This window comes from Tachypleus tridentatus, chromosome 1 (genome assembly GCF_004210375.1).
Source record: "Tachypleus tridentatus isolate NWPU-2018 chromosome 1, ASM421037v1, whole genome shotgun sequence".
Classification (NCBI taxonomy): Eukaryota; Metazoa; Arthropoda; class Merostomata; order Xiphosura; family Limulidae; genus Tachypleus; species Tachypleus tridentatus.
Genome location: NC_134825.1, coordinates 68,475,779 through 68,503,737, shown reverse-complemented (window position 1 = coordinate 68,503,737; position 27,959 = coordinate 68,475,779). Strand labels below are relative to the sequence as shown.

Genomic DNA, 27,959 nt, shown 5'->3' with positions numbered 1-27,959 from the left:
GTTTACAACTATATAAAGTTATATACTTGTTTGTATATAAGACTGCTTTTACTACTTCTTTCATTTCCAAAACCGAAAACACGATAAAGGAAATCGTAAAAGGTTTCACCAACTTTGGCAATGCACTTGCCAACCAACCCAACTGCCGCCACGTACCACTCTGCTATCTATTGACCAATTCATGCAAACAAGTAGAAATACTTCTACAACTGATCAAACCACCCAGATCGACATCTTTGAAACTAACGATTCATCCATGTAAGCAGACACCGTCATTTATGCCACCAAGTTCACATAGGCTAAACCTTACACGAGTAAAGACCACCGTTGACCACTTTCGGCGAACATCCTTCATGAAATCTTCTAAAACTTCGATTCCACACGCCTATACATTCCGACCCTATAGCTTTTGACGGCTTCTTCCCTTTCAACCAAATCTATTACCATGATTACAACAGCGATTACGAATATAGCCGTTCCTTGAAAAGCCTGCAACGTTCTGATGGTAAATATCTTCTGAGAAAATAATGTAATGTTTCTCACTCTCATCTTTCCCTCCATAAATGTCTTATTCAGTCCTTTTCTTCCCGGTAGTGACCCAGGCATATTTTTTTGGCATTCCCATTTCTTCCAAGATTTGGATTTATGGATCCTTGTCACTTTAAAAGATCCTATGCCTCACAAGGGTCATTTGGTTTATGAATTCTGGGTTCAAGGCTCTCTGGATTCCTCCTGACTGCTTGAAGCGTCTTCAAACATGTCTTGAAAACACAGTCTGTTTTAAGTTAAAACCACAAAACTTCAAGTACAGCCCACATCAAAATCACGACAAAGGCGAAGAGAAATTAAAGTTTCATTCCGAAATTCGTGTTACGTATTGAATTGAAATAACTGATAATAGCTGAAAAAGGACAGGCCAGTGTTCTCTCGAAACACGTAATATGTTCCATCATCAGTAAAGGTATTCCTTGCGCTCATAAATCGATGTTTGCTTACCTATTATTATATTGGCATAATAATGCTCCTTTACTCAAGTAAGCACCATCTGCTGACCACAACGAGAACCAAAACTAAAAATCTACTCTGTTGTGAGTTCTGCTAAATAAATAGTATGTATAAAGATCAGAACGAATTCTTCTATCAGCAAAGTACTTAGCTGCTAGCGATATTTTCGATTGCAGACATAATGATATTTGTTTGATTGAAGTTAGCCATTAAACCATATACTAAACTAATAAAACAAAATAATATATATAATAAAATACAATGATGTTAACGATAATGGCATGAAAGAAAGAACAAATTACATCTTACTTACAAAACACACAATTATTACTTATTACTTCCATATACTGTCGTCGGTAACAAGTATTTGAAATGTTATTTTTAATTCTACTTTTTAACGAAATAAATTTAGAAAAAAGTAACCTTTGCTAATTATTTCAGTTGATTCCAATTCAAGTACTTTTGTGTTTTGTATATACAGCAATTTGTAACTTATTTTCTAATACATTAGACTATTTGATTCATTAACACCTTTGGAATAAAGATGTTTTATTACATATTCACGTTTGTTTGTTTTTTCAAATTCATGCTCTTTCTGCATGTTGTTAATCTAGCCCGTGTTGACCAGATATCTCAATGTCGTAATCACGTGATTATATTTTTACACAGGTAATGGTTACGTACTGTAATTTGTAGAACTTCTACGAATTTATGCTATTCAAACAAGTAATAAAGAAACACGTTTGTGTCTTTTAGAGCAAAGCTACATTAAACCATCTACTGTATCCATCGCTAGAAATCGAATCACAGATTTTTATTGTTGTAAGCTTGTAAACGTGTCGCTGTCCCACCAGAAGACATGTACAAGCTGGTTTGAAATGGCATAGAACAATATATAAACTACTGGTTGAAGTATGTTATCTGAGAACTTACAAGGTACGCCACAAAGATCTTTGCCTAGCTATAAAAGTAGGTGTCCACATAGATCTCGTTCTTGGAAGGATTCATTTTTCACTCCAGCAACCAGTTAAATTCTATGAACTTATAAGAGGAAATAAATTAAAAAATATAGATCAACTATCCTAGCTCTGCAATATTCAGTACCGATGAGAACCTTTGATCAATACCAGAACTCATCAGGTCAGCTGGGATACGCCAGGCATATTAACGGTCTAGACAATATTTATGTCATTAACCTTTATGATTATCGACTATTATGATGTAAACTAGATTAGGTTCATGTAGATAAATCACAAAAAGTGCGTAATGATGAAACTTTTTTTTTACTTTACTTATATTATCCTTGAAGTTATAGAGAAAGCATCTAAAATAAACAATGTTATTAAATTCCACTCAGTTTATTAAAAAAAACACCTGATTATCAAGTGTGAATTATGGCATACAAAACAAAACAGTCATTAAATGAATATAAACTACATGTCAAATTGTACTTTAATTTCTCACAATTTGTATGTGTGTCTGAAACAATTATGTGTAATAACAGACTTTATCCTTGGAGAAAGAACTGTTTGAATCAGACTTGTCGTTTCCACACATGCAAAAAATTCACAGTATCTTAAAAACAAAACAGAGTACAAACTATTCGTGATTCATTTCATTATTTTCGTCATGGGAAGTAACACCCTTATATTCTTTTCTCCCCACCTTCGTTTGTATTATTCACTAAAATACGTCATGAGAATATAAAACAAAAAACAAAAGCGAAATATGAACAATGTTAAGTATAAATCATAAAGTTTAGGTATAATAATATAAATATTATATTGTTTGCTGAAAACTAACTTTGCCACAGGCAATTTACAATTTACAAAGGAACCATTAAAATAGTATAGACTAAACACTAAAACTAAATTTTGCATCAGAAATGAAAAAAAAAAGATCTAATATATGTTGGCTTAATACGATTGCTGTCATATAAGGAAACAAAAACTTAATAATCCGTTTGCCTAATATAAACACAAAACTGGCATAATTCTATTGTAGTATTTTCAGACTAAAATATGTTATTTCTGAATTTATAAATCTTTAATTGGGGGGAGTCAGACAGAACAAATATAGCCCATTGTGCAGCTTCACTACAATCAAACATATATTTTCTTCTGTCTGAAAGATCTGTTCTAGTCTGAGAAAATGTATCCTTCGGGATCTAGCGTTACAATGGAGAATAAGAGAGGTTGTTACCTCGAAATATCCCCTGACATACGAATGAAGAAAAGTGTTGTCTGCTTTCGTAGAATAGGTAAAACCTTACCGTTATCTTCACTACAAACAAAAAATAAGTTCCTTTGAATTAATTATTTTTACTTATCATTCAGAACAGGCAAACCAGTGAGAAGGGAGCTTCACAACCTTCTTGACCGATGTATTATGTGGAAACCACACATACACTAGAACAATTGGTTTGATTTCTTTTGAACTTCGCGCAAAGCTAAACGAGGGTTATTTGTAGTAGCCATCCATAATTTAGCAGTGATAGAGAAGAGGGAAAGCAGCTAATCAATACCACCCATCTCCAACTCTTGGGATAATATTTTACCAATGAATAATGGGTTTGACCATTACATTATAATGCTCTCACGCCTGACAAGGTGAGCATATTCAAAGATTCGAACTAGCGACCCTCGTATTGCGAGTCGAGCGTTCTAACCGTCAGTCCATGCTATACTCACTAAAACAAATGACAAATCTTAAAAAGCTCAATACTAATATAAACGAGTAGCAGTATATGATATATCAAACTATAAGTCATCACAGCATCATATATTGTCGCATAAGACGTAAATACTAGGTTACAATAAGAGAGAGGTAGTTAGCACTAAACGTTATCTATTCACCTCTTTACTGATTATTTATTAATGCGTAGTTAGCCCTATAATGGAGCTTTGTTCTTAAAACTTCCGACCCAAGCTCGAATCCTTACGATGCCACAAAATATTCCCCAACTTTAAAATGTGTATGCGTTATAAGAGTGAAAATTAATAATCTATATTGGATGGTAAGATCCTGTTGACTGGTTGCCTAGTCAGTAGTTCAAAATTAGGGACGTGAGTAGATAACTTTAATTATTTTACTATAAACATAAAATACAAATAATAGGTCATTCAACAATATCTAAATTTTTACATATAAATACAATACACCATTAAGTTAATATAAGACATATAATATTTTGTTTATTATTTTCACTTTAAAATTTTACTTATGTTTGTGTGTTACCTACAAATATATTTCCATTTAATTTTCTCTAATATCAGGCAACTTAACTGTTTTGTTGGGGTATTTTTTCTACCAATTCCGTCCGAGATTTACAAACTAATTTAAGATACATCAGAAAACATTTTAAGTTTTTTTATCTGACACTAATAGCATTTGAAATAAAACTTTCTATCATTACTGAATCATTTCACGCGTTTCATTTTAATTACTAGGATTCGCAAAATTTAGAGAACATTTTATAATTGTAGGTAATTCAACACATTTATAAAAAGGGAAAACCCCTAACTACTTGATTGCTTCCTTCATGCGAAAATGTCGTACCAAAGATCTCAGATAGTCGCAGTCCCAATAAATTGGTGACGAATTTCATTCGGCACTTTAATTGGTTGAGTTGTTGTTTGTTCGTTTTTTTCTAATTTCGCGCAAAGCTACTCGAGGGCTATCTGCGCTAGCCGTCCTTAATTTAGCAGTGTAAGACTAGAGGGAAGACAGCTAGTCATCACCACCCACCACCAACTTTTGGGCTACTCTTTTACTAACGAATAGTGGAATTGACCATCACATTATAATGCCCCCCGGCTGAAAAGGAGATCATGTTTGGTGCGAGAGGGATTCGAAACTGCGACCCTTAGATTACGAGTCCTGTGAGTTGTTGTAATGGAAGTTTCTAGAAAGAATGCAGCCAGCACAAATTAGTTTCTGTTCTTCAATATTTTGTTTCAAAATATGGAAACTAAACATATTAAAAGTCCTAATTTTTGGTAGTATCTATTTATCCATCTACACCTACCTATCTATTATCGGTCTATCAAGGTAAAAGATAAGCTTTTCATAATTCACTACTGATTTACTAATTTCATTTGTTGTGCATGTACACACACCTTGGCCTACTCTTTAACCATCGAACATTTGGATTGATCGAAACAATATAACGGCCCCTCGGCTGAAAGAACGAGCCTGTTTGGTGGACGGGGATTCGAACCTGCAACCCTCAGATTATGAGTAAAGCGTTCCTAATCATCTGGCCATGCCAGACCACACCAAACAATTTTTAACCTCCTTGGAATAACCTAATGATGACCAAAGGAAGTTAAAATGTTGTTATTTGTTTTGTGTTTTCTACGTACCACACATATTTACTTAAAGTAAATTCCTCGTCATCACGAATTAATATGCAATAGTTATGGTGATTAGCTACAAGAAAAATATATTTTTATAATCCACCCAACGAGAGTTAATTCACAAGCATTTCTAAGTAGAAAACCAGTCAGACGCTTTGTACGCATATAGAGCAGAGATTACACGACATGTTTTTTTTTTAAAGGAAATGCTTTAGACAAAAAGGAAGTTCCTGTTTAAGACATCTTACTGTATGCAGCTCTGCGTAACAAATATCTGTCAACAGATACGCATTGCGAAATTATAAATGATTTTTTTATCATCAGCCCTCTTGCAGCGTTAAGTATTTCACACAAAAAAAAGATTCGGGGGAAGGCGGGTTGTTGTGTACAACTTGTGTAGAAAGGAAGACACACAGGCAATTTAAAAAAAATAGATAAATTTTCTTTACCTCCAAATGGGAAGTTTAGAGTTGTTGGCATAAATAAGATGCACACAAAGAAAGGATAGGATATATTCGAAATAATCAGAACTGAATAAAATGAAATAAAATCAACATATTGACAAAGTTGAGAATTAGTGAAAGTCCAAAATAAAACCGTATTGAGGTCAACCATAGATAATCGACCAGTCACATGTGCACAAACACAACGTGCGAGAGTTCTATATTCCCATCTGGTTCTCGTGTCGGTAACTCCCCTAGGTCAGCTAGCTGCAATGCCCGTCAAAACCAATTCACAATTACAGTGTACTATAGAGGCAACACATTTCGTGGCCATGATTATAACAGCTTAGGGTTCAAACTGGGTTGATTAAAAATACTTAATTTTGATGTACAGAATTATAGGAAAGTATAGATATCATTTTCGAAACAGTGCTGACTTTAAAAAGAGTATGACTTAGCACTGACTGCATATTATTCGTTTAAAATTATATGCCTGGGTTTTGAAGTTCTGTCCCTCCTACAAATGAATAGATTCTGGGCAAATCTGGCCCATTTTATTCTGTTAAAAGTCAGTATCAGAAGATTTTTATATTATTGTTTGTTTGTTTGTTTTTTGAATTTCGGACAAAGCTAATCGAGAGTTATCTGTGCTAACCGTCCCTAATTTTGCAGTGTAAGACAAGAGGGAAGGCAGCTAGTCATCACCACCCACCGCCAACTCTTGGGATACTCTTTTACCAACGAATAGTGGGATTGACCGTCACCGTATAAGGCCCCACGGCTAAAGGGCAAGCATGTTTGGTGCGACCGGGATTCAAACCCGCGACCCTCAGATTACGAGTCGAACGCCTTAACCTACCTGGCCATGCCGGGCCTTTTATATTAATATACATATATATATATATATAATTTGAAGTGATTGTTTATTTGTTTTGAATTTCGCACAAAGCTACACGAGGGCTATCTGCGCTAGCCGTCCCTAATTTAGCAGTGTAAGACTAAAGGAAAGGCAGCTAGTCATCACCACCCACCACCAACTCTTAGGCTACTCTTTTACCAACGAATAGTGGGATTGACCGTTACATAATAACGCCCCACGCCTGAAAGGGCGAGCATGTTTGCTGCGACGAGGATTCGAAACCGCGACTCTCAGATTACGAGTTGAATGCCTTAACCCACCTGGCAACACCGGGATAACTAAAATTATGTTTTGATATTTAATAACGAAATTCTTCAAATATTAATGTCTTGTTTGACAAAAAGTTGTAAGAACTATGTAAGGACTAAGGACAACTAATTCTAAATTACTTTATTTCATTACCAAAATACATAAGATATTCAACTCGCATTTTTTAAATCTCTTAGAAAGTTTTCTATTTAGCCGTAATGCCAATTGGAGTTCATTTTTACAGCATTCTGTTTCTTCAACTGGCATTTTAAAACATTTGCCTTTTAAGTAAATTCAGCCTAAATATTAAATTGGTCAAAATGTCAAATTGGCTAGATGTGATGTAATTCATATTATGATTAACGTAATGTTATATAATTTCACAATTATTAATTTGGTAAAGTAAGAACCTGATTGACTACAAACGGTTTGCTGCATAAAATCCTTTTCCTTTATATAAGTTAATATTTCACTGATATTTAAACAATAAATGCAATATTTTGTTTTCTTCTGAAAACAACAAAAATTTTCGAAAATTTATTTACAATTTATCTTTTTGAAAATAGTAACAATCAAAATATTACCTGTTCTCAATAAAACCAGTAAAAATAATTAATTGATAATCATATATATATATACATAACTTTCATTAGAATAGCACCATCCACCCTGATTTATTTATAAATTTTAAATTTACAGAGTCCATCTCAGTGACTTTTGTTGTTCCGAACTGTCTTACCACACACTAATTGGTCGATTTCTACCCCAAGGATTTCCAGTATAGTTAATTGATCCATATTGGTTAAGTCTTGAAGGATATGTGCATGGGTAACAATAATTTTCAGAGTACCAGAACGGATTTTCCACAGAAGCAGCCATTGGCGTTCCAACGGTGGGAGCCATGTTTGCCAGCCCAACTCCAATATAACGACATGCCTTCATCGCCGTTCGTCTGATTCTTTTTGAACGTTTCTTGAATAAAATAAAAATAAGAAGAAATAAATTAATACAATCTGTAAGTAAAGGATCACCTTACTCACGCATGCGTGTTACTTGAGCAGGCTACAGTAAAACTTTTGAAAGTTCTCGGATTAAGAGTTTGTTCTAATTGCGATTTATCTTTATCTTTTGAGATATAAGTTATTAAAGTCTCGTTAAATGAACAGAATAAGCACTGAAAATAAATGTAGCAAAAAAGGGAAAATTATTCTCCTATAAGAGCCCGTTCCTTTGAAAGTGCCCTCTGGTGGGTCAACGGTAAATTTATAGACTTATAGTGCTAGAATTCGGGGTTCAATTACCCACGCTGTACCTTTGTGCTGAAACAACAATAACAATCTTCTGAAAATACCACTGATCGAAAACTTAAGGACTGGATGTTTATTTCATTTGTTATTATTGGTATTTTGTATACCACTTACGTAAGCCCATCTTAATACCCCAACTTATTTAAGTAATTTAACTTGTTTTACTTTAGTTTTTCATACTTTGCACTTAAATATCTGATCCTATAAAAATACAGGATCGTTCCATAATTCTGTTAAGTATCCCGTGTAGAGCCTTTACAGATCACTGTATATATATAGTATAAGAAAAACAAATATTCTTGGCAGTTTCCATTATCATGACCGTATATATATATATATAAGATACTATGTGTCTTAAAACGTGTGTAAACTATATACAGTGGAAATATTGTACTTCAAATATACACAACACTTTTGCATGTCAAACTTGAAAATTAAACACAAAACAAAACTAAAAAGGTTTGTTATAATATTTTGAGACGCAAAAAAGCATTCTGCAGCTCCTAAATTTGTATCCACTACAATATCAGTTTTCGAAAACTTACATCCAATTTAATCCCCCGGTAAGATTCAGGGTTTACATCGCTATGATTCTAGTTTCGATTACAGTTAGTTACTCATGAAACTTTATCCTAAAACAAAAGAAACATTCCAAATATTTCCCTTAAAAAAATTTGTCCAACATCTCTTAATTCTGAACACATCCAAGGAAAAGTTTATTTTATTTTAGATATAATCAAACTAGCTTAATCTCATTTTGAAAAGCTAAGTACGCTTAAATGCCAAATTAATAAACTCACGCACACTATATCTTATGGCTAGAAGCATCTAAGAGGTTACTTATTTTGTACAAAATTTTTATGAATATTTTTTTTCTGTTTCTCAAGGCTTCCTCAAATTTCATCCGATAAAGAGCCATCTTTAGAAAGTAGGTCAACATAACATCGCTGTGTATTAACAAACTGCAATGAACAATTTTCAATAACTCTTGTCAGTTACTTTCTACACAAATAACGATACATTTTGATATATATATATATTTAAATTAATAAGAATTTTGTAATAAAGCTTTTGACTGCTTCCAGATTAGCTTATTTTAGTATATAGGAGACAGGGGTTTAGAAAAGTAAGTTTGGAATAATTTGATACATCAGTGTGAAGTGTGTTTTATCATTGTTGTCCTATTTTCATATTTACTATAAGGTTAGATCCCAGAGTAACAATAAAAAAAATATAAGTTCTGTTCTCTCTCACTATATTTGTTACTATACTTTAATACATGTTTCTGATATATCCATTTTTCTGGCACTCAGTGTGATTTTGCAATCACTATTTTCTAAGAAGGCTTCTAAGGCCGAGAATAGTTTCACTGTGACGCAGAAAACAATTGGGTAAAAGATAAGAACAAGTTCCTGTATCATTGTCCTTTCTATGTTCGTTTTGCAAAAATACACAACAAATGATGTTGTTTGTTTTGTTAACTTTGATTAGCAATTGTAGATTTGGATTTTTTAATTTAATTTTAGTAAACTGTGTTAACTTCATTTCTTAGTTCACCTTTTATTTCTTCCTATTGGTCTTCATTATTATTTATTTCTATTGGTGGTTAGGCATTATCATTATTATTTATTTCATCCTATTGGTGGTTAAGTATTATCATTATTATTTATTTCTTCCTTTTGGTGGTTAGGCATTGTCATTATTATTTATTTCTTCCTATTGGTGGTTAGGTATTATCATTATTATTTATTTCTTCCTATTGGTGGTTAGGTATTATCATTATTATTTATTTCTTCCTATTGGTGGTTAGGTATTATCATTATTATTTATTTCTTCCTATTGGTGGTTAGGTATTATCATTATTATTTATTTCATTTGTTCTGGGTTGTATGTTTAATGTGACTTAATTCTTGTCAGTGTTTAGAATTCGGTTTACACAGAGTTTGGATTGTCGTTTTATTTTTATTAGTTAAATTAATTACGCTTATGTTTCATTCAGGCTTAATTATGTTTAGAATTATATTTTGTTTTACGTATTTTCATTCTACTCTTTTAATTTTTGTTCACTCGTTTTCATGTTTCCAACAACTCCACGTACTTGTACAGTTCCTGAACTTGTTTACGCATCTAGTTTCCAAGGCATAGTCCAAGTAACTATAAAATATATGATTGCATTTATCATGTGCACGGCCTTTGTGTGTTTGTTATTAAGCTTAAAGCTGAAAAAAAAGGGCTATCTGTGCTCTGCCTACTACGGGTATTGAAACTCGATTTTTAGCGTTGCATTCTTCGTGTAGTGACTAAAATAATTACAGATGTTGCCCTTTCATAACTATCGACAAAATTAATTTCGATTGATTAAAATCATTACTGGACTAAAATTCTACCATCAAAGCAACCAAAGAGAATCGATAGAAATATCCAAAACTAGACGAAATACACACATATGACAGAACTATCGCTCAAAATCAGGAGGTTTCAAAATTTTAATCAGGAGATTAAACTTCGGATCAAGAGATTTTTTTAATCATTGTGTTTTCGGCAAAAAGTGCAATAATTCTAGAGGTATTTGTGTATACCTTGCTCTTATTTTACCAAATCCTAGCCATATATTGCTTAAATACTGTGTCTTGTTTTCAAATAAACAAATAAATTTAGTGCTTGAAATTTATTGTCATCTATCACATTTCAAGTCAACATACATATTACAATATAATAACACCTATCACATATGAAGTCAACACACATATTACAATATAATAACACCTATCACATATGAAGTCAACATACATATCATAATATCATCTATCTCATAAGCACTCATCACTAATACCAAGTTTAGCTCTAATCCATCAAGATATAGTTGCACATTGTAGAGATAATATTCGCAGAGGTATGAATTTTTATATTAAACGGAAGGTCGGGAGGGCCCTCTGAAAAGGATTTTTTCTTCCCGTAGGGAGTATAACAGGTACACACATTATTGGAATTTTTTTTAATTAGTTAGTAGACGTTGACCATTCTAGACTTGTTTAAATTTGAAATTGCAAAACATAAATCATTATTGCTATATATCTACACATAATGAACTGAACAGTTTTACTCAGTACACTGAGAATGACCAACACGGTCTGCCAAAACTAGACATGTTTTTATTCATCTTTAATCATTTGTGCATTGTCTTGCTGATACATTCTTTTTCTTATGAATTTACACAATGTCTGTTTGAAATTAAACATAAAGCTAAACGATGGGCTATCTGTGGTCTGTCCACCACGGGTATCGAAACCCGATATCTAGCGTTGTAAGTCCGTAAACATTACGCTGTACCACTAGGGGTTTTACACAGTGTCTCATCCTTCTTTAGATATAATAATCTTATTATTAACACAAAGTCTAAAGGTTGTACTCAGATGAAGTTGCACTTCGGCTCTGTGTCTAAACCCTCAAGGTAGTGGTGAGTTTATCTCAAGGCGTACCTCACATACTTTTACCAATTGACATGGATTAGAAAATTCCTTCCTTGGGAATATTACTTAAAATAGTTGGTGACATATGCACCGCTGATTTTATTTGTTTGTAGTTAAGAGCAAAATTACACAACAAACTATCTGTGTTGTGCTCAAGACAGGTATCGAAACCCTGCTTTTAGTGTTATAAGCCATCAGGCTTACCGCTGAGTCACTGAAGAGCTGCAGCGTAAGATTTTAACGTTTTGTTATGGAATTTGGCGGTAACATAGAATTTCTCTGGTCTTTGTCTAGTGGGAACATTTTTACTTTTTAAGGAAAGACTTCTTGCAACCAAATAAGCCAGTTAAAGTCAAAACAGAGAATTATGAGTCTGCCAATATGTGCGAAGACTTGCACAAGTTTGTGGATAAAACTTTAGTTTATATATTAACTTGCATGCGCATATCTGTTTCTTTTTTTTTTGTTGATCATGCTTGTTTTATTATCAGCACACATTACCAGAAGTTGCGTTTTGCAGGTATTTTTTAACTAAACTGTCGGATATCAGTGGACTTATATAAAAACATTTCACAAGCACTTTCTCCTATCAAACGTAGAAAGGTATGATAGTAACGGTAGTGGTTATGTTTTTTTAAAAAATCGCGTATTTAAATGCCATCAAAGACGTGCAACATGCTAATGAAAATAAAGTATGTCCGTTATGTTGCTGTACAGTTTACCTTGGTAGACTAGACATCGAATGAACTGAAATAGCAAGTACATTCTACTGATGGCAGGGTATATGTGTTCCAATACTTATCTGTGACGTGTTGAAACTGCTCGTCTTTCATCTGATAAAAACATTTTGCAACCATCTTATGTTCACTAGAATTTATTCAGTTATCACATACGAACTACATTTACACTGAATGGATTCGTGTACCCAGATACGAATATTATACGCTGGTGTTTTACTTCTAGTCAACAAACATAATATAATTCTTCATGTTAATTAAACCACTTTTGTAGGTTTGTTTTTGAGTTTCGCGCAAAGGTACACGAGGGCTATCTGCGCTAGCCGTCCCTAATTTAACAGTTTAAGACTAGAGGGAAGGCAGCTAGTCATCACCGCCAACTCTTGGGCTACTCTTTTACCAACGAATAGTGGGATTGACCGTAAAATTGTAACGCTCCTACAGCTGCATGTTTGGAGCGACGGGGATTCAACCACGCGGCTCTCAGATTACGAGTCGAGCACCTTAACCACCTGGCCATGTCGGGCCTTTTTTATTGGTCGAACTACTTAATTGTTTTCTTTACTTTTTCAGCGTAATTAGATGTTGTTGTTTTAACTGTTATTGATACTATTGCCAACTACATGGTAAACTTGAAGATGGGATCAGTCTAGAACTTTGTTACTCGTGGATATAAAAGTGTGTGACAGTTTTAGGTAACAATACTCAGTTATGCATAATTATTTTCGGTTAGAAAACTATTTCGTAGTATTACATCATTGGCGCTTCCATCGTGATGCATATTTAAACAATTTAACACAGTTTCTTTTCACCTTTCAAAATTACTAAATAAATCTTATATAGAGAAAGTATAACTAAGACGAGAAAATGAAAACATACCTTTTCTTGACAGGCTTGTTATTACTCTTGCCTGTATCATTTAGTTTCGAAAAATTCTTAAATTCATTTCCGTCTTTTGTATATGGTGGGCTTGTTTCTCCAATAAGGCATCCCGTGTCTTCGAAATCAACAGATTTCTGTTTGTGGAGCTTTCCAAAACCAAGGTACGATTTTAGTGAACGTTTCTTGTGTTTTGTAGTTTCTTGGAATTTTTGATATGCAGTAGATTGTTCTGAACCAGTGGTAGACAGCGAAGTCTTTCGTCGCTTATCTGATAAAGTTGCGAAAATAATTTTAAAGTTCTATGCTTGATTGAACAGTGCATTTCGACAACTTCAAAATTAAGTAACTTTACACATACAGTTAAACTGTCATTGTTTATCCCCTACTGAAGCTTGACAAGTTGGCAGTGAATTGACTGGAACTCCGAATCTACAGGCGTACGAAAACGACCTTGTAAACTTCGTAAACCGATTGGATATTATAAACTTTGACCCGCACCGGGCATATTTGTAAATGTAGGTAACGCGTCAAATATGTATTGCTTATTATAGTTCTTTGGTATCGCATAATCGGAATTTTAAACGAAAATAGTGTCACTTGTCTATATTTCTCGAAAGTATTGATTAATATGAGAAAAGTATTTAGCTACATAAATGGTTAATTTAAATTATTTAAACGTCCCTTAGATTTGTTTTTGCCGTATGCCCAATAACACAGTTGATTGGCAGAGCGTTGTCACGTGCCACCATTTTGTATAAAAGTTGATAACAAACGCTTCAGCACTAAGTAGCGTTATACTTTCTGTACTGTCATCACTACAGTTAAAACAAAAATACATTAGATATTATCCATCAGTGGTAAAAAAAAAATGGATAAAAATCGACGTAATAATAATAAGTATCAAATGAGTCATTAAAAAAATGGAATAAAAGTGCGAGACATTTCAGACATATCACTTCATAGTATCGTTTTCGCACAGTTTCGAAGTCTACAGCAGACGCCGACAAGTAACTTCCTTTTTTCGTAGGTAACAACTTTCGTCATTTTTTGGGGGTATTTCCTTGAAATATTTGTTGTAGGTTGTGATTCCTTATTATTATATCAATAAATAGATTTTGTTCCTCGTATATTTAACAAAGAAGTTGTTTCATCAACGTTTCACAACTTTTTATAGTCAAACGTTGGCGAAATTGTATAAAAGCATGACAGTTTCGAAATTGTAACCACACTAAATTCACAGCTAATCAACTTCTTGTCTCTCACCCGCCTAGATCAGTTTTTCAACGCAAATTTGTGAGCAGTTTTCTTTAGCACTAGACGTTTAAAGTTTGTACACTTTTTATCATACACTAATACCAAGTTATTAAGCATATTCCTAAATCCAGAGACTAATCAAGGGATATTTTTCTAACAAAAGAAGTAATTAGTAAATATGACAAACTGATAAAAATATATCACTTCGTGGTTACATTTAGGAATTGACATGTTTTCCTTTGCAAATGATCATGTCTCTCGAGTTTTTCTATATCCTTGGAATGTGTTTAAAAGATCTATCTAGTGTAATTCTCCCGTTGATTATTATGCATTAGTTTGTTCAACAGCACAACTAGAAAGAATATATATATCTTACAAATAACTAAAATTATTCAAACACATCATCAGTATGTCATATTTTCTACCTGTGTTACACACTCTTGTTTAAGCATTTCTATCCATCGTGCCATTCTGTGGCAAACAAGGTTGAAATTGATTTTACTTATGTATTGATCCGGTCAGTTTTGCATTAATTTAAGAGGATGGACTTAAAAAAAATATTTGATTCAGCCTTAAGAATGTTTTTACTTGAAGATACATCTTCAATTGCACAACACACATTATTCGTGATTTTTATGGCAATGTGAGTTGTTAAGTTACAGACAAAGAAGCTAAAGATCTGATAAAGGTTTGCTTTGAATATATTTAAAGTAGTAAAACACTTCATGATACCGAGTTTTGCCGTACTGCATTTATTTTGTTTTTTGCAATCCAAAAATAAACAATTCTCAAACATAAAAATAAGGCAGTATTAATTAACTGAATAAATTTGTCAATAAAATAATGATGATTTACGATATGAATAACGAAAGTATTATTGAAAGTGGTAAAGGAAAATAAGTTATCAAAATGTACTTTCCTTTTCTGAGTATTTTAAAAAGTATGCGAAAGAGAAAAAAAGCAAACTTTTTCGTTTCTTTTAGACAAAAAACACAAACACTAGTCCAGTTACTGTGAGACACTTTTCCTTCTGTTTTAACATACGGTAAAGAGAGATACTAATAGTGTAGTTGAAAATATATTTGAAGTTGTTACAAATGACTAGATAAATTACAGACGGAATTGGACCGCTATTAAAATTACTATATAAAGCTTTGGTTGGTTGCCTAAAGCCAGTTAGGCTTAATATCATTTTGTTTTCACTTTAACCCCCTCTCTCATTCCGGGCGTCAGATAAGTCAGAGGGCTTATAACGGTAAACATAGGGTATCGATTCTTCTGTTGGGCAAATCACAGATATTGTGGAGCTTTGTGCTTAACAAAAAACAAACAAATACAAAATTAACTACAAGATATTCAACATATATTCATTACAGCAAGTAGATTTATAGACCTGAAAAAAGAATGTAAGAAAAGAAGTGAAAAGGATACCATTACGAGGTACAAAAACATTAAAACAGTTACTAGAACACTTTGTTTGTAATACCATCGAGGAGATGCAAAAGCAAAAAAAAACAACAAAAAACGTTAAAACAGCACATGTTCCATTAATAAGATATTTATTATATATCGCATGAGAATGCTCCACATTGTTAGGAAAAAAAATCAACATTTCGGTTAGTTCTCGATATTCATCAATTCGAAGAATGGGAAACTAAAGTAAAGTTTGAATGGCTAAAACACTTTGTACTTGTACAAAGTAATGAATACAGAAAACATTATTATTTGGAACTTAGTAAAACATAGTTACCGACCAAAATACAGAAACGTGTTTCTGTTATTGAACGTTCTAATAAAAAGTGCCCCATAGAAAAAAAAAAAAGACTAAAATTTAGCTCCTCCCTCCGAATGTGGAATCACACAGTTTTCATGAAGTTTTCATGAACATACAACTAAAATAATTATCGATAAAAGTATATAATTATAATGCGTGTAGACAATTTATGAATCAACCGAAATATTTTAAAGCTATTTCTAGTAAAGAAAATTAATTATGAAAGGAAGAAAAGTTCCAAAAGATTTGTAAGGACATAACACATGGATGATTATAAAAGTTGAAATATACAAAGCACATGTAAAACTGTCGCCATTAATTAGGCATCATAGTTTTATATCACTCAGCTCTTACCATCGGAATTTCAACTTCACAAATTAACTATCATCGGTTGTTTCTGGGTATGGTAACCAGATCTCAAAATCAAAAAACCAGGATAACCTAGCCCCTAATTTTAAAATATTTTTTCCGAAACTGAAATATTTTAAATTTTATTACACTGTTACAAGTCTACAACAGTCCTTTTAATTAAAAACCCTGCGCAGACTTCAGTTTCTCAACAAGCATAGACAGGGCTTGAGAGAGAATTTGATAGCAGAAAAGTTTGTATTACAACAAAGAGCAAGTGTGTATGTGTGTGTTTTCCTATAGCAAAGCCACATCGGGCTAACTGCTGAGTCCATCAAAAAAGTAAGTCAAGTAGGCTTATTACATTGATAATTTGATATGACTGACAATGTGCTTTCGTTATCATAAACGTGAGATTTTTTTTCTCTTTGCATCCCAAGGACTTTTCTTGAAACCATAACGGATTCATCGATTTTAACGTCACTTTAAATCGAACTTATCTTAGGAATTGCTCTGCAATAACGTTCGTTCGTTAATAATCACAAAGCTACATGATAGACTATCTGTGCTGTCTTTGTCCACTCGGTTTTAAGTTAAACAGTTCAAACAAGCACGAAAATAAATTCCTCGAATGATTAACCATATACACCTATTTGAAATATGAGCAGCATGTTGTACAAGTTGGTCATTAAAATCATTACGTTCCATCCATACCAAAAACAAAACGAAAACATTGTGCAATATACAGATCATCTTAAAGTAAAATAACCTATGAACAACAAACAATGGAGTATTTGGTCCTTCAAGGTTGTCATTACTCGCTATATTTTGACAAAATATAAACTTTAAATCCACTCTTTAGTCTTCTGAAAATTAGTGATACCCCTTTCCAAACTCTTGTAAAGTGCCAGTCTGACCTACTGCAACTAATTTCATAACCTAGTTGCCCTACTAACAAATAACACTTTTTTACTGAAATCTAGTCTTTTTTTTTTAAATATTAAACTTAGGCCCCCCTCTATATATTGTCTTTAAAATGAGAGGTCTTTATCATATTCTTACACTGAGTAATTTTGTAATATTCAATAGCACTATCTATTATCCTACTTTTCTCCAGGGAAAACAAGTTATAAGATCTTAATTCTAACCCCTTAAGATATCCTTTGATTTCTAGAATTATCCTACTAACTCTCGTAAGTCAGTATCCTTTTATTAATAGATAAGGATGCTAAAACTGTACACAGAATTCAAACCCAGGCCTAACTTACCTCTTCTGACATATAATACACATGTTTCTAAATATACCATAAAATTCTATTAGATTTGCTACTAGCAAGAGCATGATGCCTCGATAGCTTAAATGACTTATCAATCACTGTTCTAAGATCTATTTTTTTCACTCGTGTTTTTGATTGTGTTCCAATCTATGTTAAGCATGTGATATCACATAATAATTTGTGTTATAATAACACAAATGTATTACCTTACACTTAATATAATCAAAGATCATTTGCCAAATATTGGTCCAACTCACCAACTGATTAAATAATTCCGTAATACGTCGCCATCTTCAGTATAGATAAAACTGGCAATGCGTTTAATGTCACAAGCAAACTATACTAATAATAATATTTTCAACTGTATTTATAATTTATTTTTCAATTATCGAGTTTCTTATATAACCCTATTAGCATACATAAAAAACCAACAAACACTTTATGTGCTTGTAGAGCCGATCATTCACTACAGGTTTCCTAGTCGTTTAAGATATTATTTTAAAAGTTTTGAAACATTATAGAAATTACTTCAAAGGAAAATACACACATTACTCTTTCTTGTACATATTATTTTAGACGTGAAATGGAGGTTCCTAGTTCATTTATTTTTTGAGTACACATAATATATTTATATGAAAATGTATATTTTTAAAACTTGATGTTTGCCTTCTTTTAATAAAAAATAAACGTATTTTCTGTTATGTGTTAATTGTTACAGATATCTGTTTGATGAGTTATTGTAATACTTGTTTTTTTGAAGTTAGGCACAAAGCTACGCAATGGACCATCAGTTTTCTGCCCCACCACTGGTATCGAAACCCTGTTTCTAGCGTTGTAAGTTCGCAGAGATACCGCTCTGACGTTGGGGGGTATTGGTATACAAAAGGTTTTGTTTGTTTGTTATTAATCAATCACCAAAACTACACAATGGGCCACGCACACACACAGGAGTGAGGAGGTGCAGCGTCACTTCCTAATATTAATGTTAGCACGTCATGGGCCCGGCATGGCTAGGTGGTTAAGGCACTCGACTCATACGCCGAGGGTTGCAGGTTCGAATCCCCATCACACCAAACATGCTCGCTCTTTTAGCCGTGGAGACATTATAATGTAACGTTCAATCCCATTATTCGTTAGTAAAAGAGTATCCCAAGAGTTAGCGGTGGGTGGTGATGACTAGCTGCCTTCCCTCTAGTGTTACACTGCTAAATTAGAGAGGGCTAGGACAGGTAGCCCGCGGTGTATCTTTGCGCGAAATTAAAAAAAAAACACCAAAGTATGTAATGAGTTAGTGTGTGGGTGGGTGCTTTTTTCATTGCATCTCTCACATCGCGCTCTCTGCTGTCTCCACCGATGGAATCGAGCCCCTACTTTAACGTTGTAAATCCGCAGACTTACATGAGTTAGTCATTGACAAATGTTACTAATGTGCCACATTTTCACGAAGTTTATATTCATATGAATGTTCAGCATCTGCTCCACCGGTTGAATAATTACGAGGTGTACACAAACCGAAAAATGACTGAGTGCTACAGCATTAATACATAATTATTTTATCGCTACTATCAACAATGATATTGTATGCAAGTCATTCATGGAGAAACATTCCAGAAGATCAGAGCATGTTAATATATGATTTCATTAGTTCACAATCTGTGATTGAAATAACATATATGTTATTGTTGTACTGATATGTATAAAACAGTGATGTAACTGAACAATTAATAACTCTGCATGTAGACAGTACAGTACTTTACTATAATAAAACCTACATATTTACACTAATTTAAATCTTGGCGACTTTTCATTGGATGTTTGTGGATTTTACGTTAACAGCTATGCAATTATTTAAGCCATGCTTCGTTCAGTATTACTTCTAGATTGAACCTCATAGCAGATATTTTCACAAGTTTTCTGGGAAGCATGTCTTCAGACTCCCATAGCATTAGCATGCTCATCGTGTGTTGCACAATATATATTGGTTTTTGATCTCACCAATTAGAACTCTCTTTGAAACGTTATGTGTAGAAGCCTGTGGGCTATTTATACTGTACCCAATACGATTATCTATACCCGATATTTAGCGTTATAAGCTTACAAATCCTCGCTGATACACTAGGAGACGATACAAAAGATCTTAAGTTTATATTCAGCTATTCCTGCAGATTTAATAACTACGAGCCTTCCCCTCCTCGTTTTTGTAATGTTTAGGCTGAAGGTGTCTACAATATATGTACATATTGATATATATACGCTATTCAACAATCTGTATAACTTTTAGGTGTATATTCAGAAGGATTTTTCGTTATCAGTAAATAAAGAAATTTTGTGATCTCGGCCTTTTTTTGACTACCAGAATATTCCGAGTAAAATTTTGAAATCATGTCGAAATAATATAATTCACTATATCATAAGTAATTACTTACTCAGAACTGAAAAGTGTGTTTGAGATTTGAATTTTCTGACTCATAAGTGGTGTTAAAGATTTTAAAGGAAGTACTTCCTTATATCGTTATTGCTTCCTTCTTAAGATTGTGTAACAGGGGGCGCTATTGCACTGGAACCGGCAAAAGGCAATTTGGTTGCATAATGCAGATGTTATATAAGATAAGGTAACTGCAGTTTTGTAGTATTTATAATCCGGATTTAGTTGGTAAAAAAAATATATTCACGTATATATTAAGGTTTAGTTGGTATTGATACATTGTACGTGAAGAAAATGCCGATAAAGATTATATTTATTTGGATTTTATTTGCATATTTTACTGCCAAAAAGTGGAATTGACAGTAATATTACCAATCCAAAATACCATTCTTACTAATAAAAGTCTATATTTTCTTAGGTAAAAATATCAAAACTGTGCATGGTATTCTACAATGTAGGAGTAAACATTACTTAGTATGCAGTGTTAATAATTGCAATTAAAAGATTGATTAATTAACAATTAATTTGGGTGATCGTGCAGTAACTACGGCAACGATTGTAAACTAGTTGTCACTACTTTCCGTTACTAGCATATATAAATAGATTATGAAAGTTAAATTTGAAATCTTATGCTTGATCTTAATTCCTAATATAATATTCTGATTAGTATTTATATTTAATAGTAATTAATAACAACATTACAACTAGTAATAGTATTGGTACTAGGATGATTCTAAGGATGGAAAGTTTATCTATAAGAACAGTACTTTGTCAATAAATTAAGGGCAAGGAGTGCTTTTGATGAAGTTTGCAATATTATTCGGGGGTTTAGTAGAATAAAGTCCTTCAGTTTCTTTCTGCTATATTCTGGAAACAATGAAATAAGAGAACGCACGTTTAAAATCTGTGAGTGACAGGCAATGTTGCAGTTAATATAGCGTACTCACGAATATATTATCTAATACCAAGTCTAAATTTTTGTTGTTTTTGACCACTGCATAAAAGAATGCAAGGACTAGGATACTGTTTGTTATGCACATCTTAATTAGAAGTAGTTCTCTTTAATACGTGCTTGTCATAAATCTACTATAACTCTCCAGCTGTTTGGCTTGGCATTTGTCCTTGATCTTATGTTACTAGAATATACAATTACGTAGAGTATATAATAGATTCGTTCATTCTCAGTGTAAGGATTTTTATTATTTAGGAGGTAAGTGTTTTAAGAACCTGAATTACAAGATTAGATCATGAAAAAAAGAAGTGATGTGCTATACCTTCTGCTTCTTAAGAAAACTTTCAAGTAGTATTGGTTGTTTAAACAAATTAAGTAGTAGTAATAATAAGAGAAAGATGAAGTTACATACTTTCATAGACGTTACGATTCCACAAACATTACTAACAAGCAACAAACCTTTACTAGCTGAGATTTCCCAAATACAAAATGGTGTTTATTATGTTTGGAAGGAGCAAATAAACGGAATTGTATGGAGTACAGAAGAAAGCCACTAGTTTTTGGGAGAGTTTGATGTAATTAATATTTTAATATTAGTTGATTATTTTTTTTCAAACCTAACAAAGAGGTCTACATAAATGCTTCCTAACTGCTACATAGATTTAAAACTGTAGATAGAGTACCATTGTTTTAAAAAGCTATGTAACTTAATGGCAGACACTGTTGTAGGTGGTTCACAACTCAAAATGAGTTGAACTTTTGTAATGCTTCTTCCTGTTTGAGACTTATTCAATGATATCTCAGGATTGTTCTAACAAATCATCAGTTTCTTTTTTATTATGTGTTTGGTAACTGTTTGTGACTAATGTTCCTTACTTGCATTAAAGAATGTGAATGAACTGCAAATGTCTGCCATCATTCATTGGCAAGAATATATTTACATGACCTACAAATTTAGTTTTATCAATCAGGTTTGTAGGCTTTTATTAAAATAAAAACTTGTATCAAAAGAAGCTGCATCATAAATAAACAATGTATATATATATACATACTTTTTTTTAAAAACTTTATAAAGTTTGAAGTAAACACATTGTAGAGTAGTTTTTGTTATTATGAATCTACAATGAATATACCTTCATTAATGCAAGTATAATTTTTAAAACTACTTAAACAGTATTTATTTTTACTTGGAACTTCAATAATTATGTGAAAATCTAAAGTGAGACATATCCAATGACGAGAGTTGACTGCATGAGAGTTATACAATAATTTTAGTAAATGGCCATGGACTTGTCCACAAACACATTCCACTTCTCATGCAGTGTTAAAACTTTTATTGGTTACTGCCATTTGTGGTTGCAATAATAAATTTATTAGAAAATCATATACTTGTCCTTCTGATCACATTTAGGCCAAACAATACTAAGTTTTACACCTAATGTCTTATACAAATGATCAAACCTAAAAGATCCCCGGTCAAATACTATCACATGACTCGTTTGCTTTGTTTGTTTGTTTTTGGAATTTCGCACAAAGCTACTCGAGGGCTATCTGTGCTAGCCGTCCCTAATTTAGCAGTGTAAGACTAGAGGGAAGGCAGCTAGTCATCACCACCCACCGCCAACTCTTGGGCTACTCTTTTACCAACGAATAGTGGGATTGACCGTAACATTATACACCCCCACGGCTGGGAGGGCGAGCATGTTTAGCGCGACGCGGCCGCGAACCTGCGACCCTCGGATTACGAGTCGCACGCCTTACGCGCTTGGCCATGCCAGGCCTAACTCGTTTGCATAAATCATCAAGCAAGTGGTGCTAAATCAGCATTTTATAATATACTGCAAGCTACCATGTCTACTGTGCTAAAGTGAGAAAGTAAGCCAAGTAAATGGACAAGTTGCCATTCCCTGCTAACACAATTACAAGAAAAATATCAATATATCTATAAACAAGTTCCCCATCTTGTCATACTCCTTTGTTTTAGTGTTTTTGTTTTTCTAACTTGTTCCATGCAAATGTGGTTGTGACTACATTTGTTATACCTCTATAAATACACAATTTGTATTTTCACTGTCAAATTTGAGTATATAAAGCCTACTGGTAATAACATTCCATAAAAAATAATGCATGTTAACTTTTTTGGGTAATTTAAAATCAAACAATATAAACAACCTTAATGGTCCATAGAAGCTCATAACATCTGAATCTTAACATTGTTTTCAAAAGGTGGGGGATAAATTACCAAGCATCTGCTTATGTGAAAACACCCCTGACAACAAAGTCAACATAGCAGAACTTTTGCTGGAAAAAAAGGAGTGTTGTTTGCTGTACCAGGTGCTTTCACACCAGGATGTTCTAAGGTCAACTCTTTAATTCTTTATGGAGTAGTTAGTAATTTTGTTTTATAGCATTTTTCACTTAACAGTAATCAATGTTAAATTTACAAAGTGAGTTGCTATTGTGTCATTTTAAAGTTATCTATCAAACATCAAGTATACAAGTTAACCTTTTCATAACTAAAATGTTTCCATTGCTAGTTTGTTACATTTATTTAGACAATTAAGAAAACATAATTTTGCCATTAGTATATTAAAGCTAAACCAAAGTTCTTTTTATAAGTAAAAGTCCTTAAGTATGTTGATTTTTTTTTCAGACTCATCTTCCAGATTATGTTGAAAAGTTTGAAAAGCTCAAGTTGTTGCCTGTGTATCAGTCAATGATCCATTTGTCATGGAGGCATGGGGTAAAAACCATCAAACTGACAACAAAGTAACTGCATTTTACATTTTTCAGTGCAAAAGAAATCAGTCTTGTATTTTAAAAAATTATTTGCCCAACAAAGACGTTGTGCACTTTATTCCACATACACTTTATTTATATTTACAATAAATGACAAACTCATTGGTCAATCACTTATAAATTAGAACCTAGTCTGGAAATTTTTTGTTTTATTTTTTGTTCTCTGTGGTTATGTTTTTATATCCTAAAAGTTATGAACATGTGTATCATTCTTAGTCTGTGCATTTATTGCTCATTTATTTGAAGGTACATTATGTTGAAATTGATCTAAAGAAACCATATGTGGTGTGTTGTGGTCTTCTCAGTTTTTAATCTAACTTGTACTATTGATGCACCAAACAAAACTAATGTTGCCACAGGTTTGTAGAGATGAGTTATCAGTGATACTCGGTAATATATTAGCACCATGGTGAATGCAGAAAGTTGGTGGCAGGTGATCTCAGTCAATTGCCTTTCTTCTGATTGACATTCAAGAAAGAATTGTCAGTGGGTACTGCCAGACAGTGGCATATGGCTTTAGTAGGATTGCCATAAAAAAAAAAAAGAAATAGGCACGTTCCTTGGTGTTATGGATCAAACCCGATATCCTCAAACTGAAATATTTAAACAAATTTGAGTAAAAATAAATAAATAAATAAACTGCCTAAAATGAGGCAGGGCACAAGTGGCTTGTTATGTAACTTTGTTTAACAATGTCAGTGACGTTTCAATTACTTGAATAGTTGAAACAATAATAATTGGAAGCCTTAATTTTGATTAGTTTTTTTTTATTTTTGTGATAATTTATTTAACTGTAATTCTGATTAATCAGTTAGTTTACAGGACAATAAATAGATGTAAATCTCTGCTAGGATTAATCCATCATATTGATTAAATTGTTCTGCTCTAACAATTGGATATTAATAGTATCAAAACATGTCACAGTTTTCTAAAGTAGTTTCATTTTTGTATCTCCACAGGTTCGTATGCTAGCTGACCCAGCTGCAGAATTTACTAAGGTAAGAAGAGAAAAACACTTATTGGAACAGTGTACTAGCAAAGCCTCAATTTTATTGAATGAATTATACACTTGGAAATATGCAAATGATTTATTTTTAAAGCTAAACTATAATTTGTGTGTGGAAGTTTTAAATATCAAATTTTAAAAACTTAGTTCAAATACTTTTCTTTTAGGGTATTTTGCGAATAATGTCCAACACTGTAAATCACATCTTTGTTCACCGTTAAGATTAATATATTAAAGCCATAACTTGTAAATGGATAAAATAGTTAAAATGTAAATGTCCAATATATGAAACACAGAGTTAATACTGTTAATCTGTCCTATATTTCTGAAAACTTTGTTAAACAGTTATACAATATTAACTATTTTTTAAGATGAATAAAAAAACATTCCTTATATTTGTCCTAAAATCTTTGTATTTTAAATACTTCATTACTTTTTTGATATAAAGAAATTAAATAACTAAAAATTGTGCTAAGCTGGTTCTAAAATTCGTGAATCTGAAATAGATCTCTGGTTTGAATTCAACTTTGTTTTTCATTTTATTTTTGAAGTATCTTGAAAATGTATTTGGGCCTAATGATATTTAATTTCCTGAAACAGCTAAAGCTTCAGTGTAATATAAAAATCAGTGATATGAATCTGTATAACTCAAAGCATAGTTTAATTTTTTGTTACCCTTAATGTAGGCTGTTGAAATGGAAGTGGATTTAAGTGGTCCATTGGGGAATATTCGTTCTAAAAGGTAATTGTGACAGTTCTTACTACTGTTATAACTAGTGGAAGTTAATCAGTTATTTGATATGAAACTGCATTTTGATATAATTAAACATGGTGGTTAATTACACTATCTTATTATAATCATTCTTTTGTATTTTGAACTTTTTTTTTAATCATGGTCTATCGTAATACTAAAATCAGTCTTTCAATCTTTGTGATTAATATAACTTGAATAACTTGACTGTTTGTACAAATGAATAACCAACCCCACTCACCCCTTTTCAATTAAAGTTAGAAAAATGTTTTACCATTGCAATTTCATTAAGACTAGTAGTTCTTTTTGGATGAAAAACATTTGTCTAGAGCAGAAAGGACTTTGGCAGTAAAGTTATGAACAAATTGCTACTTCATCCTTCCACTATACTCTACACATTCAGAAAAATGTAACATAACTAATTTCTAATCACATTATACACTACAGTTTTAACAACACTTTTGTCATTAAATTTATTTAAGAGTTTATTACTTTACAAATTAATGTAGAAACGAATGGCATGTAAGTTGTTCTACTGAAAATATGCCATATCAATTCTTTAATGTTAACTTCTAATAAAGCTTTATTAATGTACTCCTAGATCAAAGTGACACAAAAAAAATTATTTTCAATACAAATATAACTTTTTTTTCTTAAAAAGATATTCTATGGTCATTGAAAATGGTATTGTCAAACATCTGAATGTAGAACCTGATGGTACTGGACTGACATGTTCCCTGGCAGATGACATTATAAATCAACTCTAATAGATGAAACATGGTCATAAATATATCTTGTAATATTGTACTCCAAGTTTTGGTAAATCTAGTGTTAATTTTTTCTCTTTGTAATAACGTTTCTGTTTATAAATATCAGTATGTTTTAAAAGATTACTGATAAGTCTAACAAAAAAATATACTTAAATACATTTTTGTTGTAGTATATTTACAAATAAAAATATTCAATATTTAGTTTTTTCCCTTAAAAAATGAATCCAATCCTTCACTTTTAATCTTTTTTAAAATTTGATTAATAAAGAAAATTTCTTTTCCATAAGGTTTGTTTGTACATGTAAGGGAAGAATGTAAAAATTTATAACACTGATGAGATATTTTTCTCTTTATTATGCATTATTTAGTGGAACATTAGATATGCATCTCCTATAGAGAACATTTAAAATAATGTAAAAAATTTGTTACACTGAGAAAATTACAAATGATCTCGGTAACTTATTTTTTTTTATTTACTGATAAAGTAATGCTTATGCATATAAATTTAAAGAGAGGATCTGATAAGGAGGTAGCTATTAAGTTAAGCTACATGACTATCAGTATTTCTAAACATTTTCATTATTAACTGAAGAACAAAAGAAAACATTCTAATCAATAGGTTATAGAATGACCTATTTCAACCTGAGCACCGACACAATTTTACATGAAATTTTGTAGCTAACTTAAAAAAAACAAAACACTTAAGTATAGTAGTTATTCTGTAACAAAGCAAGGCAGAAATTCTTGTATCTACTAGCACTCAATTTTAATAAATGCTACATTGTCATTTTCTTGCATATTTCCATCAATTTACATATCAAAGGTTTGATACAAACAGATTAAAAATATAACTGTTAACCTTAATAAAAGTCACCACTGTTATATTTCCTATAACATTACTACTTGTATAATGTGTTCAGAAAATTTCAATTATTAACAATTATCTTTTGAGATGAAACTTGTACTTAATGGTCACCTGACACAATTAACATTATTATTAATGCATTTTTTTATATAATCTAAACAGATTATATATCAAAACTCTAGTCAAGCTTACTGAAACTGTTTTAATGATGAATATTTACAAATAACTAGAATATAAATTATATGTAGTTAATTATTAGCCCCAAAAATTAAGAGAAAATTATTTACTTTCCATATTTTATATATATTTCCCAAACTGTAAAGGAGTTATAATTCTAAATGCATACAAAAGAAGAGACATGATACAGG

At 32.2% G+C, this 27,959-nt stretch overlaps 1 pseudogene across 1 annotated transcript; it reads left to right on the top strand.

Annotated features, from left to right (window-relative positions):
• The first annotated feature begins 22,305 nt into the window (after positions 1-22,305).
• Positions 22,306-26,956, top strand: LOC143232504 (peroxiredoxin-5, mitochondrial-like; annotated as a pseudogene). Its single transcript, XR_013017564.1, has 6 exons — positions 22,306-22,371; positions 23,627-23,760; positions 24,054-24,169; positions 25,159-25,197; positions 25,892-25,947; positions 26,618-26,956. The product of XR_013017564.1 is annotated as a peroxiredoxin-5, mitochondrial-like (transcript).
• The last annotated feature ends 1,003 nt before the right edge of the window (positions 26,957-27,959 follow it).